We start from the raw sequence: 27,353 nt of genomic DNA, 5'->3' as shown, positions 1-27,353 counted from the left end.
GCTGCCAGCCTTTCTCATAAATGAAACGGGCCCCGGCAGGTGGAGGGTTGGGCACTGCTGACGGGAGGGTGTGAGCTGCCGTGCAGGGACTGGCACGGCACCAGGGACTGGCACCGGACTACCAGGCACTGGTACGGAGCTAGCACAGGACAGACAGGGTACTGGAGGGCAGCTAGACAGGGCGTGAGCTGCCGCGCAGGGACTCCCAGGGTACCAGGTGTTACAGTTAGCGCTCTAGCGTTTCCGCTAGAGCGCTATCAGACGCAAGCAGGTTGCGCTCACGTCAAGGACGTGAGCGCGTACATATAAATAATAAACGGGCGGACGAACGGCAGTTCGCGCCCAACTAGCAGACTGTGTGTGTGTGGTCCCTCATTGCGCAACAAGGGAGCGAGGCCTCCCCTGGGCACCCCAGGCTAGCGAGTGAACATCCAGGGCATTCCCCTTCCCAGGCAGAGGGCAGGGGTTAAATCACCACACTGGCGACGAGGGGTGGCCTCTGAACCCCCTGAAATTCCTGCTGCTAGGCAGAACAGCTACAGAGGTCTCGCCTGACGGCGCAGCGCGCTACACCTGACCACGTGCAGCGACCGACCCACCACGTGAGTGAACGACGACTCCTGGTCACACACCAGGGATTTTGACGCCACGATGGGAGATGATGAGACGCCCGGCCCTGCAGGGACACTGCCCCATCACCCCGCGTCTGGAGTGCTACCTCCGTTTAGCGAGGTCGCAGACCCCACGACCGCCGCGCCGAGATGGCAGACATGGCTGGGGAGGCTGGAAAACTACTTCATCGGGTCCAGGGAGACGGTTGGAATGGTGAAACGCTCTCTACTACTCCACTACGCGGGGGAAGAGATCTACCTCCTGTTCAAGTACCTGCCGGACACGGGTCCCCCGTCGGACTATGCAGCAGCGGTTGCAGCCTTGAACGCACACTTTGACCCCCAGGTCAACCCTGATTACGAACACTTCAAGCTTCGCCAAGCAAAACAGCGTGAGGGGGAGTCGGTTGACGCGTTCCACGCGAGGCTGAGAGTCCTTGCGGATACGCACCTGGTCGGCAACCGGGCAAAAGAGGAAATCAGAGCGCAGCTGATCCTGGGGATCCAGAGTAAGACGCTACGAGGCATGATACTTCGCAAACCGAACATCACGATGAACGACATCCTCGTCCTGGCCCGGACTCACGACCTGTCAGCAGCACGTGCAGAGGAAATGGATCTAGCCCTAGTGAAAGGAGCGGCCAGCAAGGTGGAGGTCAAAGTGGAGAAAGCGGACGCAGTACGGAAGAAGGAACGACCACCTAAGCCCCACGACCGGCGGGCTCCCGATCCAGCCAGGTCGTGTGGATACTGCGGATACGATGAACACCCCCTCAAGGCGTGCCCAGCCCGTGGGAAAACATGCACCAACTGTGGCATCGACAACCATTTCATGTCCGTCTGCCGCAGGAAGATGCAACAGAGCAGCCACAGGTGGGACAAGCTAGTACGGCAACTATCACACACATCCTTATCATCGCAGCCACGGCCCAAGAGAGAACCAGTCAGGGAGTACCCAGAATCAGACACTGAGTCCGACGATGAGGGAGAAACGTACCTCATATCGTTTACCAGAGCCCTCAAGAGCACCCGGCGACCTCAGCTGCGCTGCGACATTCTGATTGCCGGATCAGAGGTGAACGCTGTGATAGATACCGGAGCGTCAGTGACAGTCATGGGGGTGCAACAATACAATCGCCTCAAACCACGGCCGGAGCTCCGCCCGTCGAAGGCCAAGATCTTCGCTTACGGAAGCGACACGCCGCTTCCGCTGAAGGGCAAGATGAGGGTCGCAGTGCAGTCAGAAAAGGCGGAAATCGCCATCGACATTCATGTCATCAACCAGGAAGTAGACACACTTCTCAGCGGCCATGCGGCCGAAGATCTAGGACTGATCTCGTTCCTCAGAGTAGTCCAGGACCGACAAGTCGACGACTTGCTGGGAGAATTTCAGGGCTAATTCTCAGGCCTAGGAAAAATCAAGAGGCCACCAGTACGACTCCATATAGACACCGCGGTGCAACCAACAGCCCTCCGGCACCGGTGCATCCCGTTTCACCTACGCCCATTAGTAGAGGAGGAACTCCGACGGCTGGAGGAACAAGGCGTTATAGAAAAGGTTACGGGGCCCACACCCTGGGTGTCACCAATGGTCATAGCCGAGAAACCACGACAACCAGGGAAGATCCGGCTATGTATCAACATGCGCCTCCCGAACAAGCTCATCACAAGGGAGAGGCACATCACGCCGACCATGGATGACATTGTCTCTGACCTAAACGGTGCCCGATGGTTCTCGAAACTGGACTTAAATGCGGGGTACCACCAACTCACCCTAGCCAAGGACAGCCGGTACATCACCACCTTCAGCACGCATTTGGGTCTACGGCGATACAAGCGCCTTAACTTCGGGATCTCGTCGGCGGCTGAAATCTTTCAGAACACAATTAGAGACATCCTGGTCAGGCTGCCTGGTGTCCTGAACGTGAGTGATGACATCCTCATTTACTCCAAGACAGTCGAGGAGCTCTACCGACACGTCAGGGCCACCCTCACGCGCCTCCAAGAGCACGGAGTCACCCTACACCGGGAGAAGTGCCAGCTGTTCCAGCAGAAGATCGAGTTCTTCGGCTACGTTTTTACCAAGGAGGGCATCCAAGTGGACCCTCGAAAGTCGCTAGCCATCAAAACAGCCGCGGCACCCACGTCAGTGGCGGAGGTACGCAGTTTCCTAGGGATGGCCACATACTGCGGAAGGTTCGTCCCGAATCTGGCCACCCTAGCTGAGCCCCTGAGACGCCTCAGCAAGACAGACGTGGCGTGGCAGTGGACGGATGCCGAAGAGCGAGCCTTCGAAGCGATCAAAGAAGCGCTTCTAGACCAGACAACACTGGTCTACTTTGACCCGACCAAGAAAACTGAAATCCTAGTGGATGCCAGCCCCGTAGGGCTAGGGGCAGTCCTGACACAAGAACAGGAACCTGGACAGTGGGCAACTCTGGCGTACGCTAGCAAGGCCCTCACCGACACGGAGAAGCGGTACTCCCAGATCGAGCGGGAAACACTGGCGATCCGGTGGGGCTGCCGCCATTTCCATCTTTATGTGTGCAGGCACCCATTCACAGTGGTGACGGACCACCAGCCGCTCGTGCCGTTGTTCCGGGGAACAGCTCCACACCCGCCCCCACGCGGGGAACATCGTTTACAATGCGGGGATTACATTGCGATGCCATTACATCGCGGTTTTTACAACGCAAGTCGTTACAACGACTTGCGCTAGATGGCGCTCTAGGACAAGGAATAGTATAATTTACTATCCAACACCTTCCCTACTGTACGTAGACTGGAGTTGGAATAGTAAATTATACTACTCCTAAGTCCTATTCCTTGTCCTAGAGCGCCATCTAGCGCAAGTCGTTGTAGCGACTTGCGTTGTAAAAACCGCGATGTAGTGTACCGCGATGTAAATGTATGCGTTGTAACGTCATACATCCCCCCCACGCATAGAGCGGTGGGCCATCGGTCTGCAACAATATCACATGACTGTAGTGTACCGGCCAGGGGCCAAAAACCCGGCAGACTTCCTGTCCCGTCACCCAGAACACGACAGTGCACCCGAGCACAGGGACACTGAGGACGACGCCGAGGAACACCTCAACATGGTGGCGGCATTGACGTGCCGCAGGGCCATTATGCTTGGAGAACTCCAAGAAGTAGCCGACCAAGACCCCGTGATATTCAAGGTCAAGAATACCATCCTCGAGGGTAACTGGCAATCGTTTCTACAAACGGCGAACTCGTGGGCCAGTGGAGACCGGGAGGATCTTCAACAAATGTGGAGGGTACGACACGAGCTGAGCGTGACCAGAGGGGGACTCCTTCTAAGAGGGTCCCGAATCGTCATTCCTGGAGCACTCCGGACAAGAGCGACCCAGTTAGCACACAAGGGGCACCAAGGTACCGAGAAGATGAAGGCCCGGATGAGGGAGAAGGTCTGGTTCCCGGGCATGGACGACTACGTCACCGACACCGTCCGCAGCTGCCAGTCATGCCAGCTAACAGGAGAAGCCCAACCACCGGCGCCCATCATGACTGAAGAACACGGGCACGCCCCCTGGGAGAAGATCAGCGTGGACTTTGGGAGCCTACCTGATGGGCGAGTCACCCTCGTCATCATGGACAGCTATTCGAAGTACCCTATTGCGGAAGCCCTACCGTCCACCGCGTTTGTCCACGTGAAACCTGCCCTGGAGAAGGTATTTGGGATGTTCGGGTACCCCGAGGAACTGCGGAGTGACAATGGACCCCCGTTCCAAGGGCACGAGTTCGAAGAGCTCTTGAGGACACACGGCGTCAGACACAGGCGCATCACCCCGCAATGGCCCCAAGCCAACGGGGAAGTGGAGCATTTTATGCGCACCATCAATAAGGTACTATGTATCGCAGTGTCCGAACAACTAGACCCAGAACAAGAGCTACAGCGATTCCTAGGGGAATACCGCAGTACTCCCCACTGCTCCACCCGACAAGCCCCCTGAGCGTTGATGTTCCAAGGAGCTCGAAGGGATGGGCTACCAGTAGCCCCAGGCTGGGTGGCACCACCGTTCAGCGAAGAAGAAGCGTTCCGAAGGCGCCAAAGGCGAAACGACAGAGTCAGTGAGGCTCGGAGTGCCGTAACCCGAGAAGTTCAAGCAGGTGACACAGTGGTCCTCAAAGAGCGCCGGCCAGGAGGAAAGTTTAAAAATCGATATGAAAAGGGATACTGGAGAGTGGTCAACCGCCGAGGGACCGTGGTTCAAGGTGGTGAGGAGGCCCACAGATAACCCTGAGACAGCAGACCTCGATGTGGGCCACGACGTGGGCGACGACGCAGGGGACACATCCTGCTCCGACCCACGGAGCAACACAGACTCTGAGCCAGGTGGCGCCGATGGCACCGGAGGTGGACCAAGGCAAGAAATACAACCGGAAACCTCGGCCCCAGGCGCCCGAAGGGCCACCAGGTATGAGCTGAGGGAGAACCCCAGGCCCAGCAGTCGGCTGAGAGACTTTGCGTGCCAAGTAAGTGACGCAGCGAAGTAATAAAAGAACTGTCGTCAAGGACTGAGTTGAGAAGGGATGTTACAGTTAGCGCTCTAGCGTTTCCGCTAGAGCGCTGTCAGACGCGCGCATGTTGCGCTCACGTCAAGGACGTGAGCGCGTACATATAAATAATAAACGGGCGGACGAACGGCAGTTCGCGCCCAACTAGCAGACTGTGTGTGTGTGGTCCCTCATTCCGCTGCAAGCGAGCGAGGCCTCCCCTGGGCTCCCCAGGCTAGCGAGTGAACATCCAGGGCATTCCCCTTCCCAGGCAGAGGGCAGGGGTTAAATCACCACACCAGGGACTGCCAGGGCACTGGTGGGCAGCTAGAGAGGGTGTGAGCTGCCGCGCAGGGACTGGTACAGAACTGGCAGGGTATCCAGGACTGGAGGGCTGCCTGTATGGAGTTGGCCCGTGCAGGGTTTCCACCTGTGCAGACAGCAGCAGCACCAACATTAATCTGAACAACAGGCTGAGGAAGCACAACTCGAAGATATATTCAGTTCACAAATACACACGTGTTTTGCAATTGTGAAGAGGCTGTAATGGACTCTATAAAGGGCTCTTGAATTCTTAGGACATTTCGCAGCGAAAAAGAATGCTATTTGCACAGCGTGTGACGTCCCCTACATTTGTGTATTTCGTGGGGATAACCAGTTCTTTATTTTTCCCACTTTATAACTCAGAAGTCCCTCAGGGCCGCTAATAATGACAGAGACGTGTGTGCTCGGTTAAACAAGGCCCCCTGCCCTTCAGTGCTGCTCCGGGGCTGGCACCGCCTCCAGGGAGGAATAATGTCATTAAAGCTCCTGCTGTTATTGTATTTATATTTTAGAGATTTCTGTCTGTATTTATCCATTTTTGTGTGTTTCGTTTAAATATGTACCTTGTGCTAGAATATTTCAACATTCAGCTATCAAATGCCATGCAGACGGACAAGCCCACAAATTAACAGGGAAAGCCGAGCCAGAACCGAGCCAAGAACCTGGCTCGGATCGCACAGCACTTGCACGAGCCCTGGAAATATTTGCTATATAAATCATACAACAACAAACAAAATTTATGATAAAAGCGTGTCAAAATTTATAAAAGTGTATTTCGCTTTGAAGTTAACAGGACTCCTTATAGCGCCGCACTGAGAAGTACTTATTAAAAGGGAAAGTTTTGTACAACTGGTAGTCTGAACTCACATATTTCAAAGTGCTTTCATGCACAATGATCAGGAGTAATAAAACTGTTGGTGTAATAAAATATTTGCCGAATATCACACCATTTAAGAAGGGAAGCCGCGATTTATCCAGGTTCTCTGGTCTTACTTGGTACAAATCAATCATTAAATGGGCAGTGCTTGATGTCAGCCAGTATATGGGTATCTTCTTTCATTATGTCGAGTCATTGTTTACACCCCAGTGTATTTCTGTTTTTAAACCATACCGCTAACTCGACCCGAAGGTATTGGAGTGCTTTACGTGAGCCCCAGTTAAATTACACAAAGCCACGTGCATTGTTTAGGGGGGGGGGGGGGTGTTCCACTGCTGAATGACCCAGATCAGACACTCCTGGCACGAGCCCTAGCTTGTCGGGCACCCTCAGCTTCCAAAGTTCCAAGTCACCTTTGCCCCAAACTGTGAAAAAAACACATACACACCCCACTTGAAGCCTATGCCACACTAACTTACAAACAAGCCAGATTTTGTCAAGAATTGCATTTGTCACTTTTACATCCTTAATCGTATAACGCAAAACACGACTGGATGTTAGGACGGCTTCTAGGTAAAACATCCCTGGCTTGGAGGAGTCCGACAAATGCCGAATTACAATTTAAATCACTTAAACATGCTTGGCTTAAACAGAAAAACAGATCTCAAACAAGCTGCAGAAATGTGTGTACCATGGGTAAAGCCAAGCTGAAATCTCGGCTGGGCTCCTCCTTTCAAGTTTAATGAAAATGAAAGCCCCAGAGGTGGTTAATGGTGGAGCCTGTAATTTTAGTGCTACAATCATGCACAGCTTTGGCGCTGGCAGCAGGCGCTACTCAAATCGCATCGGCATTCATGTTTCCATTTGACTGACTTGTCTGACTCCTAGAGCGTAGACTTCCCGCCATCAACACTGTGGTTATTCAGCCGACAAGTCGAAAGGCGTTTAAAAAGCTATTAAATCAGATTAGTGAGCCGGATGTGGCCCCGTTGCACCGCACACCCATTTCCTGCACTTAATCATGCCCGTGACACTTCCTTTCTTGATATAAGCATTGAAAAAGAAATAAGGACTGGTGTTGGCCTTTCTCAATGCTTGGTTTGTCATGATTTTTGCAAAACTTCATTCTTGGAGTAACAACAATCTAAACAAGCATTGGCCGCGCGGCCGTCAAAGTAACGGCCGCGCGGCCGCGAAAATAATAGCGATCACGATCAAAGCGAAAGTGATCGCGATCGCTAGGACGGGACGCGCTGTGTGGCAAGTACGCGAGTGGTGCGTGCGCAGCAGTGATTGGCGGCTGCGCGCATGCTCGCTCGCGTGCACTCAAGCTTTAGGCCACAGGCAGCACTTTAAAAATCCCAAATACAAAATGTCTCTCCAAGCCAGCGCAAGCGCTGGGGCTCAGCGAGACCTAAAAAGAACTTTATTGCCTTTCCTACCTGGAAACAGTAAAAATGGGGAGGTGTAGATGGTGTACTGTAATGAGTCACTTTCTACAGGTTCGACATGTTTCAGAAGCCATCCCCCTGGCTTACTTCATCCGGACCAAGAACGAACCGTACATCACTGTTGTCAGTGAAATTATATTTTAATAGTACATTTGCCTGCTGGTCTTTAGTACTTATCCGATATGCCTTAATCTGGCATTCAAGTGAATACCTATGGTATTCTTGTCAATTCTATCCGCTTAATGACGTTGTCGCCCCATGAGCTGGCATGGAAGGTGAGATGCGCTTGTAATCAGACAATGCTGGAGGCTGCACTTTCACCCAGGAATTACCTTCTCGTGGCTCGCCGGTGAATAAAATATTACTTTTTACAGTGATCCCTCGATTCTCCCACGGGATTGTGGTAAACAAAAATGCCACCAATCTCTATTTAATTTAAATACTCACAGGATGGCCAGGGCCATTTGGAGGGGTGGAGGGCAGTCTACATTATTCGTTTATTGGGGAAGGCCCTGAAGCTCCCCTCTCCATGTCCATTTATGGCCCCATCACCCGGGGCTGATTAAATACTTATGTACAGGGGCCACAGGCAATGCAGGAAGAGGAATATTGTTTGGTTGAAAACAAGCATTGGCATAGCCAATAGGTCTCGCCTTTGGGACCTTATAAGTGTTTAGTTATGCAGCACATTATAAACAGGATATGTGCCATGGGTGGGACAAAGAGATTCTAGATGCTGGACAACCTAAAATAAATAAAGCCAGCAAACAGAAAGCAAGCAATTGTGAATTACAAAACATGAAGCCAACTGTAAGTAATGGGCAAAATGCATTTCCAAGGAGGATTTTAGAATTAACCCAAAGCAGACCCCCCCCCCCCCCCCCCAGGGCTACGAAAAGCTCACAGCACACCAATTCGTTTTTTTTTTTACTGCAAACCAAGGTTATGATGGCCACATTCTCCTTGCATACATTAGGGGCTGTGGTACTGTTGCTATGTTACTGGCACATAGGTGAGTGCCACACAGCACTGTGCAGAGAGGCCAAGAACTGGATGTGCATGTAGTCTGATCTCCTCAGGCACTGTTAAAAACTAGCAACACTTTTAAGCTCAGCTCCAGAGCTCCCGAACAAGCCCCTCCAGGAACACTTCTGACACCCTAAACTCACCCATACACCTAGAGGCGAGTCAGTTGCCCCAACGAAGACATATAGGTTGCATGAAACACAAACTACCGTAACTAATCGTCTGAGAAAAGACTCGCTTCTATATCCTTATGGCTTATTGCGCAGACTGTTGCGAAAAAGAAGTGTGTTTTGCTTGTAAAGTTAGGTAGGACACGTTTCATTGACTGTTATTAATTGAGTGTGCCTGGCTATTTAAGATGACTTGGGCTGGAAGAGGCGCCCCGCAGAGCCAGGAGTAGCGCCTTGAGCTTAGCTCCTCCAGCACATGGGCTGCCAGGGCGAGACCATGAAGCGGCACACAGGGGCCAGTGGAAACAGGACACGTGGAGGCGCAGGGACTGGAATCAGCCCCGGCATCTTGAGTAAACACACGCTTTTCTACCTTCAGTGGCACGTGCATTCCACACGCACCTCAGGCGGCTTCCGGAGGGATCGAGTTACCTGGCGAGCGGGCAAACCCCTGTGGCTCGGGTGAAGTGTGCCCAGCACAGCACTGTTGAGCACTGATAAACTGTCAGCGTGGATTAGCGGCTTAAAGGTGATGCCTGCAGGGCCCTTCAGGTGCGACTGACCAGCATCCGCCTCCTGTCATCCTTCTGATGTCAGCAAATGGAGCACCGTTAAATAGTACATCTACGCGAAGAATTACAAGTGATCCAGAGAGCCGGCAAACAACTTAGGTGATAGTAATCAGAAGTGGAATGCTGTGACGTCGCAGTCTGTGGGCAAGTAATGTGTGGGGTAAAAAGAAATGACTCATCCTGAACAGATGCCCGTATTACGCGTCTATTTAATGAGTCACTTACAGAAGTAGCGAAAGCTTCATGATACGTCCATTAGTTCAAAACAGCCCGATCCAGTTTGTGACCGCGTCTGATATGAGCATTGCTTAAAGAAACAAGTGTGAGGGAGCATTGCGCGGCCCCACGGCCGTGAAAGAGCAGGCAAATGCACTCGTCCTTGGGCTGGCATCCGCCTTGTGGGAGCGAGCAGCGGTGGCGCGAGAGCCATATGTTTTAATTACCACGCGCGTCACTGATCGCTCCCACAAGGTGGATGCCAGCCCAAGCACGAGTGTGCTTGAAAAGGAGCAGACCGATTGCTAAAGGCTCTCCTAGAGCAGTGTATGCGCGCTGCCTAGGCGAGACCTAAAAAGGTACGGTCTCCCGGCAGAAGCAAAAACTGAATTCTGCTTCCTGCGGTGCCCCACATGATAGGGGCCACATGCAGGAAGTAAGCGGGGCCTTGGAGGCCTTGGGGCTCCCCTATAATCCCCAATGAACAAAGAAGCAGGGGGTGTCCCGTTAGCAGATAGTGTTCACAATAATTGTGCTTGAGCAAAAAAACGATGGATTTAGGCCCAGATCTTGTACCGAGGTGAATGTATGACATTGTTCTGCATTCTGTCCATCAACTGTTGTTTTTGCATTTTTCACCCCGAGTGGGATGGGTATTCTCAGACGTGAGTCCTGTGCTCTCCATGCCACTGGAATTAAGCTATCCTGGCTGAAGAGGGGTGAAACCCCGAAACCGGTCCTAGGATGCTTTGTTCCAGACCAGGGAGAACCTGGCCTGGCAGTTCGGGCTGGACTGTTCCCAAGAGGCACAGGGTCAAGACTGATTTGCATATGGCTGGGTTCAAACTGGAATGGCATGGTGAGCAAAAAAACGATGGATTTAGGCCCAGATCTTTGTACTGGGGTGAATATATGACATTGTTCTGCATTCTGTCCATCAACTGTTGTTTTTTAATTTGATTTACAGCGCCTCTCATACCATTGTAGGGTGTCAGAGCACTTTACATCACACACATTACACAGAGATAATCAATATGTGTGTAAATCACTGTATAGAAAATGTTACATATGACTAAGGACTACAAGGTGTAGGAGTCACATGAGAACCATACTAGTAGGCCGTATAGTTTAATAGTGATTGGTGTGAAGAAACACAAGCTCAGATTTTAAAACGTAATACCATGGTTGGGGGTTCTCTTTAATAATCAGAATTGATTTCTGTCCAAAAGAACACTTTTTGCAACATTCGGATAATCAAAGACTGGGGGAAAAAACAAAACGCTCTGATTTAAACCTTGCAGTTTGTATGCAGCTCTTAGATGACAGTTAATAGCGCACTGTTCTATGTCAGGATTTTAACTTATAAACTGCAAGTAACAAAAGGATCTCTCTGACAAAAGCAGTAGCCCACTGACCTATTTACATTATGTGCACTTTGTGATCTGCATGGTATATGTTCTTTGCAGAAGGTACATTAACCCTCTGAGCTACCTTTTCATGAGTCAAAACTTCCACTAGACAAAATTCCGATCTCTCTCTAGGAAGAACTTTAATCACCAGAGTCATCATGACATTTTTATTGTTGCCGGCCAGGAAGAAGGCAGCAAGCGCTTTTAAAACCATAATATACTTGCAAACATGATGCCTCCACCTAAAGTCAGCAACCGGTGCGGTCACACCGGTTGCACTGCCCTAGAGTTGGCCCTTCAAGGGTCCTGTGACCTCAGTGACAGGGTCACTGTTGTTCTAGGGTGTGCTGTTTCATAGGCCTGCCCGCAAGACTGGAGGTGAACTTCGGTATGGATTGTGGTGGACAAGCCTTGAAGGTTAACCCACACTTGTCATGCTAGGGTCCACCTGCTGGTGCTACGACACCTGGGCTTCTAAGGTCTTGCGAAGCCTTCTATGGTCTAGCATGGGATTGTGCTCTCTCACGAGAGTGGTCTGGCGGACTGGTTATTAAGGCTGAGCCTGGTTACCCAGTTCCAAATTCAACAGCTTTGACCATAGTGCCACATCATCTCCCCCACTGAACACCATACTGCCCCACTGCGAAAAACTCACACTGCCTTCAACTACAACCCAATTGTTGCCGGCTATAAACACCTGGATGCGGCTCAATTTATATTACGCACTAGACAAGAGCATTATGCGGCCGACAAAAAAAAGTAACAACATCCTGGAAAAAGCAAACGCTCATAGGGAACGCAAAATTTAGCAAACCGTGTGAAATGTAGGCAGGAACTACATGGTTACCTTAACGCTTTTACACCCACTATTCAGAAATCAGTCAGTGCTTTTGTCTGAAAAGTTAAGGACACGACTACAGGGCCCTGAATGGACCCATTTCAATGTCCATTGCTTATATCCTTACAAAACGTAAGCAGTATGGTAAAAAGACCACATCCCTGGATGCAGAGCCGCAGTACACATTTTGTTTTCCAGTCCATGCATTGCAGTACCTCCAGGATTGGTGCACTAGTTGCAAGCCCAGGAAAAACAAAGACAAGAAAACAAAAATAGAGCTTCACTGGCAAACTCTGTAAAAGTGTCGCTAATGTGTTTGGGTGTGAATAAAATCAATCTGGCCAGTTTCCGATCACTCTGTCTTACTTTATTTATTTATTTTTCATATTTTTAACCTTTTATTCCCGATGCTGCACTTTGGAATAAAAATGCCAGAAAAATACGACATCGATTTCCAGCAAAAGTGTTTTTTGGATCCATTTCACAGGGGAGCAAATAAAAGAAAGGAGAGGAAAGAGAGTGAGAACCCCGTCTTGAAGTGATGGTTTTCAGTAAGAGAAGAACTGATAGACAGAAAGAGAGGGAAGAAGGAAAGAGTGGGGGGGCAGCTGAAGCGGCAGAGAAGTCCTTGTCTTCTCTGGGCAAAAAGGAAAAGACAGAGTCCTGTTACTTCTCTGCCGTCCACCCGTCACGAACGCCAGGAACGCCCAGCTTTATCTATAGGCCTTGCCGATTTCTTGCGTCCTGGGAACGGAATCTTTAGAATTAAAGAAGTAGGGGCACGCCGTGCCCTGTCGATCCCCCCACTTCGACCACTGGGTAGAGGTAAGCACTGCCTACTGGAAAGACAGAATTCTTGTGTACATGGACAAAGCTATCTCTCTGGTTTAGTGAAACAGGCAATGGAGATGTGTTTTATGTTGTTACTAACAGAATTTTAATTAAGAAAACTCAGAAAAATATTGCCGTAAGATTTTGTAAAGGGAGGGCTAGTAGCAGGAGGAAAATTGACCTCACAAAGGGCTGTGCTGGCACTGGACGAGACAGTGGGTGTGTAGTGAGCCCTGTTTGTAAAGGAGGGGTCAGTAGCAGGAGTTAAACGGACTGAAACTGTCAATTGTGGCAGGATTGGAGAAAAAAAATTGCATTAAAATATTGGCTCCCAGGGAAGCAGGTCCAAGATGGCGGATTGACACCGCCGGAGTGGTGAGCACTGAAACGGGTCCAGGCGGATACCAAACAAAATGATCTGAAAACCGTGATCTTGAAAACGGCAACGCAATACTGGAGTGACTGCTTTTCTGTTTTTTGCTTTTCTGCTTTTTTTCATATGCCAAAAGACTTACGTGAACTGCAGGAACAGAGGGGCGCGTTGAATGTTGCAGCTACGGCTGATCGGTGACCGCATCCTGAGTCAGCTACGGGCTGCTAGCGCTAAGAATACCGCGAAGAATACCGCAGCCTCAACAAGTCAGGAACCTTCGCGCGGCTGGCCGAGTTGGCTGAGTCTGACGAGGTGGACGAGACTGACGGTACTCAATTGGTTTGGCCTGCGTTCCCCCGCAGCACCGGCAACAGCACAGCCAGAGGAGACGAGCGGCAGCGGGAGCAGCAGCACGATGGCTCCAAAACCTCCTACGCGCACGACCCGCACAACAGCTGCTAGCGGGAGAGCGACGACCCCCCTGCTACTCTCAATCGCAGCCACAAACGAACTTACAACAAGTAAGAAAATTTCATGTGTTAAGAACGCAACGGATGTAGCCTTAGATGCAGAACAATTGCATTTAGGTAAACTTGGGGAGAAATACCCGACTCAAAAGAAAAATTATGCAGCTGATTGTGCTGCTGCTGATAACACAGTTGATAACCTATTAGTAATTGAGGGCACTCAAATGAGAACAGAGGAGTTTGAGAATTCTAGTGCCGCAGCACAGATCGATGATACCTTAAACAATGCAACTATGCTAGTTACAACAGACACTACTGAGTTGGCTGGCGCAGAGGAAGAGTTAACTAGTCTGTCTAAAACTCTAACCAAAGAAGATAATGAACCGGTAGAACTACTGGTGAATAAATTGACTAGTTTTGATATTGATGCTGATACTAGTATGAGCACCCCTCACTTTGAAATAACTAATACAACCAGCATGCCTGCAGATAAAGGGAGCACTGAGGGCGTGGGAGAAAGTGAGGGCGCTGAAAATACTGACAATACCGACATCGCAGAGACAGATGAAGAATATGTGGATCTCAACGATGTAGGTAGTAGCACGATGTTAAAAGCGACCAAAGACAAAAATAAAACACTTACCACAAAGAAATTAAAGGGCAAAAATAAGAATAAAGCTACTAAAATTACAAGCAAATCCAAACCAAATGTTATGAAAATGATTGCGGAGAACAGCCCAATTAGACAATGGGTACAGGCTAAGGGCGGTGTTAAATCTATGGCAATGAGATTATCTGGTAACAGCCCCAACGATCAAAACATTATCTCCAAAGACCTAAACCAGATCACTGTACCACTCAGCCCTACCCAGACCAATATTCCTAATGTAGCAAAGGCGACAAAAGCAAAGACCGATAGTTTTGATAAATCTGGCCTGAATAAGGAATCGGCAGAGTCTTTGGGGTCTTTGGGGTCTTTGGGGGAAAGTCTATTGGATCAGCCACACCCTTCAGTACCTTCAGTACCCTCGGTGCCTAACACGATACTTACGGAAGACAACTCCGCTTCTTTGTCAGAGAGCTGCAACAGTAGTATTAACAAGAATAACAGTAGTGGTAGCAGTGGCAGTATAACCCAAGACCTAACTCATGACTTGCCTGACACTCTAATTGGGCCTACAGATGAGGCATTAATTACTACGACAGAAGAGAACATACAAGAATTACACACGGAAAATGTCGCTTCTTCCTTATCTAACGGGCCAACAGAATGGGATCCACAAGGGGAGGTGTCTGCTTCTTTTCAGACAATCTTACAACTCCTACATGAACAAAAACAAGAAGCTAAAGAACATTATCAGCAAATGAGGGAGGATAATAACAGAACTCAAACCTCTTTGCAAGAGATGGCGAGCAAAATGGGGTCAGTATCTCAAGATATAGAGGAACTACAGCAAAGAGTGGTAGTGACAGAGGAGAAATCACAGCGCTCTGAAATAGAAGTGAATAAACATGCCTCTCAATTAATTCAGATGCAAAATAAACTGGAAGATTTAGAAAATAGACAGAGAAGACAGAATCTCCGTGTTTTTGGTATTGCTGAAGGAGCGGAGGGGGCGGACCCAAGAGCATATGTTACCCAACTATTTCAAAAGGCATTTCCCGACCTTTCAGATTGGGACTGGGACTCTCAGATACAACGGGCTCATCGCTTACCCCTATTTCAAAAAGATAAGAGTGGTAAATTTCCACGGCCGGTTTTGATTTATATAGGCAACTATCTGCTTCGACAAGCTATTTCTCTAAAAGCACGGCCTAACACTCCAGTCACCATTGACTCTACTATCTTTTTTGTGAGATCTGATTTAAGCAAACTCACGCTAGAAAGACGATGGAAACTGAAGCAATTCATTGATCCAATTAAAGAACTTGGATATCAAGCTTATTTGCAGGAACCTGCTAAGTTGAAAGTGATTAAAAACGGCCGACCTTATTTCTTTGGGGAAGTAAATGAGGTTGAAAATGCTATTGCCTCCTGGCGACAGGGGAAATGATTAAGCTAACAACTATGATAGTGTCTAAGGCTAATGCTAATGCTCAGTGCATACGCTTTTAGTTGATTTTTCAGTTATATCTTGGTTAGTTTTAAAAGTTTATATGGTAACTGAGCGATTGCTCATATGAACATTGGGTAGCACATTGGGTAGCACAGGTTTCTTCCTCTTTCTTTTTGTGTTGCTGTTGTTTTCATATGATTAGTGTTGAAAGCCTGGACCCTAACAGTGTTTTATCCGCTCACCGACTGCCAAGGGAACGGCAGTCAACCGAAATGGGGGGACCAGAGGGGAGCTACTGGGTGGGAAACGGGGGAGGGGAAAAAATAAAAAAATGCATCATGAGTACAAATATATCTATGTGCTTTTGGCTAAGAGAAGCTTATATGGTTTGCAAGAATGCTATGGTTTTTTTTTTGGGTAGAAGCTCTGTCAGAATTTATAATAACAATATCAATTAAATGTATCAACTAAAACTTCTAGTTTGGAATGTGGCTGGGCTTAACAATCGGAATAAGAGGAGACTAGTATATGAGGAACTTAGGATGCATAACCCACAGATGGTAGTTATAACTGAGACTCATATTGCATATAAGGATAGACAGTTATTGAATCAGTTAGGCTATGATCTTTTGGTCTGTACAGACTTCAATGCTTCAATTCGAGGGGTGGCCATACTGAAGCATAAACAGCTTAAAATAGAAGTCAACAAAAAAATGACGGATAAAGCGGGCAGGTGGGCCATGGTACAAGTGACTTTGGAAGGCCTCCAATATATAATTTGTGGGGTTTATGCTTCAAATCAGGATGAACCGAGAATAATTGATCAGGTCAATATGGAATTACTTACTTGGGAAGGGGAACGTATAGTGTTGGGTGATTTTAATTGTGTTATGGATTATAATATGGACACAACCAGAAAGGGTGCGTTGCAAAGGATGCGTAAGACGAGGGCTGCCATCTTAGATTTGGCTAATATACATGCAATCAAGGATGCCTGGAGATATCTTCACCCACACTTAGCAGGGTATACTTACTATTCATCCGCCCATAAGCTCTGCTCGCGTATCGATATGGTTTTTGCCTCTAACTCTATACTGTCAACTAGTAAAATGTCAATATGCCCTAGGGTGACATCGGATCATAACCCGATTTCATTCATAATAGAAATTGAAACGGACAGACATCCACCTAGACCCTTCTCTTTTCCCCGGTATCTTTTTTCTGATGCTAAGTTTGTGAGTTTGCTGAAAGGACATATAAAAGATTTTATCGATATCAATGGGTCCACTACATCTCCTCTGATGGTATGGGATGCTTGTAAGGCCAGTATCCGTGGGTTTACACAACAGTTCGTTTGGCAGCAAAATAAAATCAATAGGGTTCATAATAAAAAATTACTAGATGATATATCTAATATCGAAGAGAGGCTATCTAAGATGCTAGTTAATTCCGCCACTACAAGGGCTAAAGAAATCGAAGATTTAAATGCAAAATTGATGGAATCAAGATTAGTTTTGAAAAATATTTTTAGGGAGAAAAGCATTTCTAAATTAGCTAAATATAGGCTAAATCAATATGAAAGTGGGGAGAGGATAGGAAAAATTTTGGCATATAAAGTGGCGGAGGATCGAGCCCAAGCGTTGATCAAGGAAATAAAAGGTGACGATGGACAATTATATCAAGATTCTAAATCAATTTTATATCAGTTTGCCACATACTATCAAGAGTTATATACGCCTGAAACAATTCCAATAGGAGATAATATAAAAGTATATCTGACAGAAAATGCTGTACAGAATATAAAGGATGAGCAAGCCGATCACTTGGAGGCAGATATAACAGCTGATGAAATACAGGCAGCTATCAATTCCCTAGCACTGGGAAAAGCTGCAGGCGAAGATTCAATCCCCATAGAACTTTATAAAAAATGCATGGAAGAATTAATTCCTCTTATGATTATGGTTATCAAAGCTATTGGTAAAGGTGAACAAGCTCCAAAGTCCTGGAATCGCACTCAAATTATATTTTTTCTTAAGAAGGGGAAACCCCCACAAGAGAGAGGGTCTTATAGACCTATATCATTAATCAATGCCGATGCAAAGATTTTTGCAAAGATACTAGCAACAAGGCTGGCGTCACTAATGCCACAGATGGTTTCACCATTTCAACACGGGTTCATCCCCAAACGGGATACTACCGCACACATTAATACTGCTATATCGGCATTTGATGTTGCTAGGACGTATCCCACCCCACTCGGAATGATCCTTTTAGATGCGGAGAAAGCTTTCGATCGCGTGGGGTGGGACTTCCTCTGGGCAGCCTTGGTTGCATTCGGCATAAAAGGTCAGTACTTAAAATGGGTTAAATCCCTATATGATCAACCAAGGGGTAAAGTATGCTATTCAGGACTGTGCTCACCTATCTTTCCAATTGAACGCGGCACTCGACAAGGGTGCCCTCTGTCTCCTCTGCTATTTGCTTTAGCAATAGAACCCTTTTTGATTGCATTGCACAAACAAGAGATGATTGTACCGTTCAAAAATGGCCTTAATGCATTAAAAATAACTGCTTACGCAGATGATGTAGCGGTTTTCTCTACAAATGTCCCTGAAGCTATATCAGGTATAGGTATTGAAGCAGATAAATATGGTATGGCATCAGGGTATAGGTTAAATATCAGCAAAACACAAATAATTACAAATTTTACTTCACTAACACCAATAGATGGAATATGTAATGTGGCAACATATCTCGGGGTAAAAATATCTTCTAGTATTGATTCAATAATCGCACTCAACTACGAACCTTTATTAAAAGAAACTTCTCTTCTTCTTAAGAAATGGCACAAACTTCCAATGGGGATTTTGGGGCGAATTAACTTAATTAAAATGAAGATCTTACCCAGATTTCTTTATCTTTTTCGGTCCATACCCTTAAGAGTATGTAACACTTACTTTAGCAGACTGGAGGGCATCATCAGCAGCTTCATATGGGGGTATAAGAAAGCACGGCGGGCGATATCTTTGCTCAAACTCCCCTATGATCAAGGTGGACTCGGGCTACCAGACTTTAAATTATATTATTGGGCTGCTTTTTTAACTCGTTTTCGTAGCCTACTTATTTCTGACAAATGTCTTTATTTTCACAAATTTACATTAGGGGATGACGCTACTATGTTTCTGTACAGACTTAATGACCCCAACTACTTTAAACGAGTACGGTTCAAGACGATTCGGGACACAGTGAGCATCTGGCGATCTATTCTTGTTAGGAATAACATCTCCCTATTTCACACCAAAACACCACTCTGGTATAACCCAGGGTTGCCAGGTGTTTTTCACGATCTAGCTACTTCTATGCTCTCGGATAATGGCATAAATAATTTGGGAGATTTGTATGACCATACTGGATTTTTTGATTTTGAAAAGTTAAAGATGATGAATAAAGTACCAGAAAGGGCGTGGTTTAAATATAATCAGATCAAGGATTATATTACCCATAGAATAGGCCTTGATAGTATATCTGAATCCGAAATCTGGAGCTGTATGTATAGGGATTCTGACAAGGCACTGATCAGGTGTGGTTATAAGACTTTCTCTATCTTAAATAAGGATGATATTAGTAAGGTGGCAGAAAAGTGGAGCACAAAGTTGGGTGTGAATGTAACATCAGACTTAATAACTTCCTCATTAAATAGCCTAAATAATGCAGTTCAATCATCTAGTCTGAAGTTACAGCTGTTTAAAACTGTGTTTCAATTGTATTACTCACCAGACAGGATACTAAAATGGGCTTTTAATAATGATCTGAACGATCCGAATGACCGTACAAAATGTCCTAAATGTGCACTTAAGGGGGCAAACATTGTTCACATGTTTTTTTCATGCCCCGAGCTATCCATTTTCTGGAAGGATGTAGTTGGTGTTATCTCGACTAAATTGGCTAGGCCCATTATACTTACGCCATTGGATATTTTGATCGGAGTTGTTGGGGTAAAAAATAGATCTCGTGATTTGATGAATATACTTTTCACATGTGCTAGATTAACTATTGCCAGGGCCTGGATACAAAGCCATCCCCCCACGGTCATGGAATGGTGGCTTCTGGTTAAAGACATTTACGATATGGAAAACACTTTAGCGATGACTAAGGGACTGAGGCAAAAACGAAAGATACAGGAAATTTGGGGAGTAATTATGTCTTAACAATTTAACGGAAATATTGCTTTTCAGTACTGTTTTTGATTGATGCTTTATCTTATATGAGTTAACTGACATTGTTTATATATGTAGCTGATGTTACTCATGATGCTAATAAAAAAATAAAAAAAAAAAAAAAAAAAAAATATTGCAGAAATTTAATTGTTTAAAGGTTTAAAGAAGCTGTTAGGAGGTAAAGTGAAAAATTCGTTTTTTATTGGTAATGCTCCTGAAGGAACACCTGTGCATTTTATGTCTACCAATTTTTGACAAAATTCATGTATGTGGGTTCACCAATGGTGCAAGATTACTGAAAAAGAAGGTGCTTTGAGGTTTCCAAAAGATGGTACTTTTTAATTGCAAGTTATTGACAAATTAAGGGAAGTGTTATGTGAAATAAAGACACCATCTAGAGCTGCACACTTTGAGGCCTTAAGCATATGGGAAAAGACAGCAAGAGACAAAGCAAGTGAGGATAAAAAGGTAAAGCACCAGATGCAGGAGAAGGGAATTAATGATGATAAAAAGCTTCAAATAAATACTGATTCAGGGGAAGAAATAATGGATGCATTGTTAACTGAGTGTCCGCCACTTTACGTGGTTCCCATTAAAAATACTGAAAATAGTGTACCAGTAAGTACTACAGTGGCTACTGCTTCTGTTGAACAGAGAGAAATACAGAATGAGAGAAATGTGCAGACATTTCAGATTGACCCACTACCTGTTGATTCAGCACTGACAGTGATACCTCCAGGTGTTACTGCTTTAAATGTGACTGATTCAGTGAAAAAAACTACAAGCTGCAGATGCACAGACAGTGCCTAGACAAATTATGACTATCCAAATTAATATGGTCCCTACTCAAAAGTTTCAAACCGTTGTAGAAGGAGTAAATATGCCAGGGTTTATTTTAGAATCTCAGAATTCACAGATTATTGAACAGAAATTACCCCAGACAGTCCAAGCACTGAAAGGTGGGGGGGAAATGGTATTTATAACATCTGCAGCCCAGGACAAAATGAATATATTTGAAGATGGGATTTTTCAAACCTGCTTTGAGGAAGCAGCAGTAATTAAAAAGATAGAATGCATTGGGGAACAAATTAACCCAGACCCTGAAAAAGAGAAACAGCTTAGTGTTTTAAATTCAACATTTGAACATGAACAAATTAACAGTCCTTGCTATTTAAATCATGAAAATGTGAACCAGTGTCAGGAAAAAGAATTACTTTCCCTGAGTAAGGAAACAAATACATGTGGAGTAAATACACATGGTACACTGACCGATTTGGCTCAAAAATATGAAATTAATGTTTCAGGAAGTTTTCCATTTCATAAACGTTTCAGGGTACATATGGATTATGAAGCAAATAAGACCATGAGTTCTTCAGGAATGCAATTGCACATTGCAGAAACGAAATATATTTTTAAACGCAATGGGTTTGAGAAATTACGAGACAAGTGTATAAGAAAACATGAGAAGAAAAAGAAACCACCTGTCCTAGCAAGGAAACTGGATAAGAAAAAGAAACCACCAGATTTAGTTGAGGAAAATAATAAGCAGAATGAGGGAGAAGCTTTTGCTTGCTCATTGAGAGAAATGGTGGGAGAAGTGCATGTTCATGTGCCACGGAACAAAAGTGAACTTGCAGAATTTCTGACCACATTCCCGAAATTGAGAGACAAACTTATGCTGTGGTACCCACAAGTTGATGGATTTATCGAAATTTTAAAGGACTTGTGTATTAATTTGGAAATGATTTTTGACACTGCCATGCAAACTGAATTATGGTATGAATCTAAACTTGCGGTGCAAAGGCCAGGAAAGGAGACAGTGAAAAATATTTGCATGAATGCAGCATCATTTTCTCTTGTTGTTGAGAAAAATGAAGCAGTCATTACTTTTCTGAAGGGCAGAGTGCCAGCAAAATATGTTAATTGGGTACAGATTAAAAGAACAAAACAGGAGCTAAAATTGGTTCATGGCTTTTGTGAAAGTGTGTGTTTAATGTTTCAGCAACACAACGGTAGAGAATGTCCTGATGCCACTAGCATAAGATTCTTTGTGACTCAGTTGGTTATTGGTTTAATATTTTCTGATCAGATCAGTGTGCACATACAGCAAAAGCTGATAGAATGGCATCTGAAGGATGAAGGTTACTATTGTGCTGGACAGGGAATGAAGCCAAAAGAGTTTGAAGAAAAACCTATGATGGTACAGAGAAGGTTTGCACAGAAACGTTTTCAGAATAAGCTGTTTGCAGAGAATAAAATTGTGGTAGAGGGTGATGTTTCACAAGCAGAGGTAAAAAGTGCTCAAGTAAGATTTGGTGTTCCAAAGGATGGAAATAAAGGTGTTTTGGTTTGTGTAAATTCAGGTATGGATGTTGTACTGCTGGAAAAAGTGTCCTTTTGCCATCTTTGTGACCGATTTGAGCATTGGAAGAAGAAATTTAAATTTAAACATAATGCAGCAGTAGGAAATGTGCAAAAACAGAGAGAAATGCAGGTGTGAGAGGTGCCAGTTAAACAAATGCAAATGTCAGTTCAGAAACAGGTACCAATGGCAGGAATTTTTCAAGCCCAAATGGTCCCACAAAATATGGAAAATGCTCAAATTAATTTAAATAATTTGTCCAGAGCAAATGTGAATTATTTCCAGAAACAAAATCAGAACCCAGTTCAACAGGGTACTGTTAAATGGTAGCGGCAGTTTCAGTCGATAACCTTTCAAGTATTTGCCCGGCGGTAATCGCCTCTTATACCACTCGATAATTTACCAATGAAAGAGGCAGGCGCCGGAGACTGGAAGGCAGGAAACAAAGTTTTATTCCGTCGGAGCAGAACACATCAGATCAGACAGCAAGGTATCGTCACGAGGTGCTCTAACCGCATCTCTGAGACCTGGTCTCTTATACACCGGTTTATTGCTTTATTACATATAGTACATTCTTGAGATTCTCTTGATGCCTGAAAGAACATCCCCTGAAGCCCCGGCTCAGATCCGATCCCACACATAGTTACAGTAGAGGTTCCCACCCTACCCGCAGTGGGAGATGGCTATCGCGCAGCAGGGAATTCCGCTAATTCCCGGGGGTGTGTGCAACCGGCCGGGTCTCAGGGGGTAGGGGCTTTGATCTACTGTAATCCCTTTGATGCGGGGTGTTTCCCTTACAGTAGGGGCAATAAACTGCATCCGCAGGGCTAGGTGATGGCCTGGGACCAGTTCGGACAATGGGGCGCAGAGGAAGGGGGTTATCAAAGGAGAGGCATGACCATGTATGGGATGTCGGTCGGGTGTGGTTCCGTAGCAGGGTCGCGCAGAAGGAGAGGGTTTATGGCCTGTATGAGAGAGCGGGGGTGGCCAGCGCGCGGGGGATGCTCGCAGCGCCAAGGGGACCGCGCTGGCGATTGAAAATGAGTGGGGAGAGAGTGGGGTGCCTAAAATGGCGGCCGTGCATTCGCTGTGCGTGGCGCTGAGGAGAGGCAAGATGGCGCAGATAATGTTCAGTTTGCACGCTAAATTTCCACAGTCCTCCCTTTTAACATATCTCGCCAGCTTGCCTGGCCGTCATTTATTCTTCGTTAACCTTCAGCTATAAAATCGTTAATGTCTTTCGTACATTCCTTAAAGATACAGAGTTTTTAGGGCATGCAGGAGTAATCTGACACATTTGCTTATAGTTACTTACAGGTGATAAAGTAGGCGAGGAGGTAGTACATACAGAGTTATAGTGTAGTCGTGTACATGGCTGGTGTTGTATGGATGTTACTATACAAAGTTACATTTCCTTAACTTCTCAGTGTACAGTCGGAAGTGATTGATGCAACACCATAAAAACTTGATAAGAAGATAGTTAGTATAAAAAGGGGGGTTGGGAGAGGATTTTCGACTTTGACATGGGTTCTTCTTTCCAGTGTCCTTTTGATAAAGAGCTATCACTGGTAAGCTCTCATTGTTGTTCTTCTTTCGTTGGCACTGTTAAGCACCGGCGGTGGAGCTAAGGTCCAGCTCGAATCCAATTTCTCACGTTGCAGGGTGTGATCATTCATTGTTCTCCGATCACAGCCCTGTTCCTTAACACAGTTCACCATAGGTACTTTGAGACAGGGTACCTGCCTTTTGTTCTTCTGTGGGTAGGTCAGATTCATAATCCATATAAAAGATGGTGAGAGAGAGAAGGGTGTGACGTGCTTCGGGACGCCGAGGGAAGAGGGGGTGGAGTGGGATCAGATCAAAAATGTGGACCAAGGGGAGCAGAATCTTCCAGCACTGGGCCCATCAATCGGGCCCGACGGGTTGGGACTTCAGGTACGCTGGTCGGTGAGCAGGGGGTCTCGATGTAGCCCCTCGCGTTTATCATCCTGAAAATGGTGTCTCGTCCCACGCCCTTTTTGCTTCGTAGCCTCCCCCTTGGTCGATGTCATAGATGTTCCAAGGTCTGCAGCCAGGCTGTGCGTCACGTCCGACCCCTCCCTTCCGAAGGCAGCACGTTATCTTTAAATGGGTACAAGAAACAAAAGTCTTAGAGAGTTGGCAGGGAAGACATTTACATACTTCATCCTCTCTCCCAACCACCGAGTAGTTGCGGACATGTTTTTATCGGTTGCTGCATGATTGGTGTCTTTTAACTCTGATGTTAGTGTGTGCGTTACTAATCTATTAATCATTGCTGTGGTGCAAGTTTCTGTGGGTGTCTCTGTCCATCGTCTGGCCCCCTAGGTGCCGATTCCTGCGCCTGATACTGGTTGCAGGAAGCCTGACATCTGTCAACCTTCTAGTCTATTAAAAATTCGAACCGGCTTCTCCGGCAGAGGCTCGTTCGTCTCAACACAAGTTTTGTTAATATATATATTTCCTTCCGAGGACTGCTAAGTTTATGAAAAGAAAGTGCGAGGTGCTACTGTCACGGGTTCACGAGTATCCATTTCGGGGAGGAACATAGGCTAAGCATTATTTTTGCTGGCGGCAATAGGTAACCCTTTAACAGTTTAGGCGATGTATTATTAGTGAGGCGGCTAATATAGGGCTGGGGTTATCTTGGGAGGGCGGAGATGGTGTCCCTTAAAAACAAAAACCACTGACATATAGTCCCCGTGTTGAGGGTCAGATTGGGGGACATCAGTCGTCTTACCTGTCCTTTCTTTCTCAGCCGATTAGGCTCAATATTTGCAAAAAGGAGAGGTAGTAACGTGGTAAAGTATGGTCGTTTTGTTTCTGTCAATTTGTTCGAACACCACCGTGTTCAGGCCAATTATACACTTACCGAAAAGGTATGTGTCGTTAATTTATTCAAGAAGAAAGAGGGCAAGAAAGAGCCTTTTTGTGAGGGAGGGGGAGAGAGAGAGAGAGAGGGGGAGAGAGAGAGAGAGAGAGAGAGACGTGTGCATCAAGTAGGCTATTTGGCATACATACGACACAAGAACGAGAGAGAGAGAGAGACATGGGTAAGATAATAGGCCACTTGGTGCACACACAACATGGAGGAGCATGGGTTTGTTCCATGTAAGAAAACACAGGCGGGGAAAAGACATAAATTCGGTGATCACGTGAACACAAATGCCGGGTAGGGTGTGACGGTACATGCATGCAAGACGGAGACTCAGGGCTACGTTGAGTATGGGGACCTCTCCTTTCCTGTCCTCTTTTTCTATGCTGCGTACTTTCAGTATTTTGTAGTTCATCCTAGGGGGTGTCGGACCCTTTATTCTCCTCCCTTTGATCGGTGGACGAGCGCTTCAATCATACAGTGACGCTCTCTTCAAGTGACCCAAATATAAAATGCATACACATTCATGCCGTATAATCGTAGTACACACGCACAATCATATCATACAGTTTTTCCTGTTCCTAATGGTGGTCTGTAACTTTACGCACTATCTCACAACGTTTGTCTATGTTTTTCCCTGATATTGAACTCGGTGCGGTCCATGTCCACTCCACTCTTCAGTCGGAACTTCGTTGTGACCTATAGAGGGGAAAAAAGAGGGGAGGGGATGTGCAGTATTCAAAGTACCCCAGCGCGCGCAGACACGAAAAAGTTCTACTTACCACGTACCAAGCTAGTCGCAGGAATGGGTGATACCACAGACCTATTATTCTCTTTGTCCGAGACAAAGATGCTCTAATTTATTTCATTTCCTAAATTCGGGTTCCCTTGTCTTATATGCATTTCTCAATCGGTCGTGTATTAGGGTGCAAGATACCGTACCTTGCGTTCGGCATATACCCTGAGCTGTGGTTGACCATGGTTTAACAACTCTTGGAAAAGACAGGTGTGATGGGTACAAATTCCGTCAATCAAAAAGATTCAGGCAAATGGGGACTGCATTATCTGTTTTCTATTGCTTGGGGGTAACAATCATTTATTCAAATGAAGAAATCTCTATCAACCTATGTGATTAGTCATGGCACTGATTCCGTAATTCTTTCAAGAGACCCTTTATTTAAAACAATGTCAGCATACAAGATACGGGCCTACAACCGTTCAGGCCGGCCACGTGGTGGGGAGGCGTCGAGTGTCATGAGCAACGCTACTACGGCATAAAATCGGTTCCCTTGACGCCCCTCCCCGACCATCATGTGTGGAAGCATCGCATATATATATATATATATATCTGTTTAACACAAATGTCACGTGACTGGGACGCCACAAGGGTGTGTAGGCCTCTCCTACATCGGCGCCATCTTGGGGCGAGGTCGGGCCAGAGTACAGTCTAAATCTTTCCATGAATTAGCTGTTGGACCAGAATCCCTTTCAGCAGTTCGAGAACTTTCGTTAGCGTCAATTTTGCGTCAGCATGGTGTCACTGCGACCCCGTAGAAATGCCATGGTTCGTTCTTGGGGCGGGGCAGGAGGCGGGTTCTTCCGCCGACGCTTCGAACCAGTCTTTCTCACTGCACCAAGCGGGGGCAAGGTGGCTGCCGTCCGGGGCAAAGAGCAATGGCGGCGATTTGTCCTTACCGGAAGTCCGCGGGAGTCGAGTGTCAAATGACTCCAGCCGATTCTGCAAGGCTGAGGGGAGCATCTTGTCAAGGGTGGGGCCCATGCCCAAGCAGACAAGCTTTCGAGTCCAGAATTGTCTCACGGTGGGCTTTAGGCCTGGATCCGGAGGAGTCGACCGCCGGAGTTCAAGGGCAGCAGTAGCAGCAGCTCTTCGGTACAGTCACCGGAGAGGAGCCAGCAGCAGTAACAGCGGCAGTTCGGATGGTACTGCCACCGGGGTGATTCCAGTAGCAGTGACGACAGCAGTTTGGATGGTATCACCGCCGGGGTGGGTCCCCGATTACCTTGCTGCAGGGGCCCACTCCTCACGTCGGGTGCTAGCGGCAGTCCTGGTGAACCCGGTGCTTGGGTGGTTGCCTGGCGGCCGCGTGCAGGGGCGCCGGCTCAGCCGAACGGCGAAT

This window comes from Triturus cristatus, chromosome 11 (assembly GCF_964204655.1).
Source record: "Triturus cristatus chromosome 11, aTriCri1.1, whole genome shotgun sequence".
Taxonomy (NCBI): domain Eukaryota; kingdom Metazoa; phylum Chordata; class Amphibia; order Caudata; family Salamandridae; genus Triturus; species Triturus cristatus.
Note: the sequence above shows the minus strand (reverse complement) of the source record.